Source organism: Penaeus monodon, chromosome 29 (assembly GCF_015228065.2).
Source record: "Penaeus monodon isolate SGIC_2016 chromosome 29, NSTDA_Pmon_1, whole genome shotgun sequence".
Taxonomy (NCBI): domain Eukaryota; kingdom Metazoa; phylum Arthropoda; class Malacostraca; order Decapoda; family Penaeidae; genus Penaeus; species Penaeus monodon.
Window position 1 is genome coordinate 34199070 of NC_051414.1, and position 1388 is coordinate 34200457.

The following is a 1388-nucleotide window of genomic DNA, read 5'->3' on the forward strand; positions in this document are numbered from 1 at the left end:
TGTTATCCATTTTGTTTCTTGGGAAGTTCAGTGGGACACTGTTCTAGCTGATCACGTCTTTTCACTTTCGTGGTTACCGCGTGAATCCGCATCCGACCGCAGTTCTTACCTTTGATTCAATTTTAATTTAATTGTGGTGACTTTGTTATTACATACACGCTCTTACTTCTCGCCGGCGAGGTTTCGAACGCCCGTTTCGTAGTCGGTCGCCGGTTCGGACGGGGAGGTTCGTGTCAAAGGGAGGGATTCGGACGGGGAGGTTCGAGTCAAAGGGAGGGATTCGGACGGGGAGGTTCGAGTCAAAGGAAGGGATTCGGACGGGGAGGTTCGTGTCAAAGGAAGGGATTCGGACGGGGAGGTTCAAGTCAAAGGGAGGGATTCGGACGGGGAGGTTCGAGTCAAAGGAAGGGATTCGGACGGGGAGGTTCGAGTCAAAGGGAGGGATTCGGACGGGGAGGTTCGAGTCAAAGGAGGGATTCGGACGGGGAGGTTCGAGTCAAAGGGAGGGATTCGGACGGGGAGGTTCGAGTCAAAGGAAGGGATTCGGACGGGGAGGTTCGAGTCAAAGGAAGGGATTCGGACGGGGAGGTTCGAGTCAAAGGAAGGGATTCGGACGGGGAGGTTCGAGTCAAAGGAAGGGATTCGGACGGGAGGTTCGAGTCAAAGGAAGGGATTCGGACGGGGAGGTTCGAGTCAAAGGGAGGGATTCGGACGGGGAGGTTCGAGTCAAAGGGAGGGATTCGGACGGGGAGGTTCGAGTCAAAGAAGGATTCGGACGGGGAGGTTCGAGTCAAAGGAGGGATTCGGACGGGGAGGTTCGAGTCAAAGGGAGGGATTCGGACGGGGAGGTTCGAGTCAAAGGAAGGGATTCGGACGGGGAGGTTCGAGTCAAAGGAGGGATTCGGACGGGAGGTTCGAGTCAAAGGGAGGGATTCGGACGGGGAGGTTCGAGTCAAAGGAAGGGATTCGGACGGGGAGGTTCGAGTCAAAGGGAGGGATTCGGACGGGGAGGTTCGAGTCAAAGGGAGGGATTCGGACGGGGAGGTTCGAGTCAAAGGAAGGGATTCGGACGGGGAGGTTCGAGTCAAAGGGAGGGATTCGGACGGGGAGGTTCGAGTCAAAGGAAGGGATTCGGACGGGGAGGTTCGAGTCAAAGTAGGGATTCGGACGGGGAGGTTCGAGTCAAAGGAAGGGATTCGGACGGGGAGGTTCGAGTCAAAGGAAGGAATTCGGACGGGAGGTTCGAGTCAAAGGGAGGGATTCGGACGGGGAGGTTCGAGTCAAAGGGATTAGGGATTTCGGAGACGGGGAGGTTCGAGTCAAAGGAGGGATTCGGACGGGGAGGTTCGAGTCAAAGGAAGGGATTCGGACGGGGAGGTTCGAGTCAA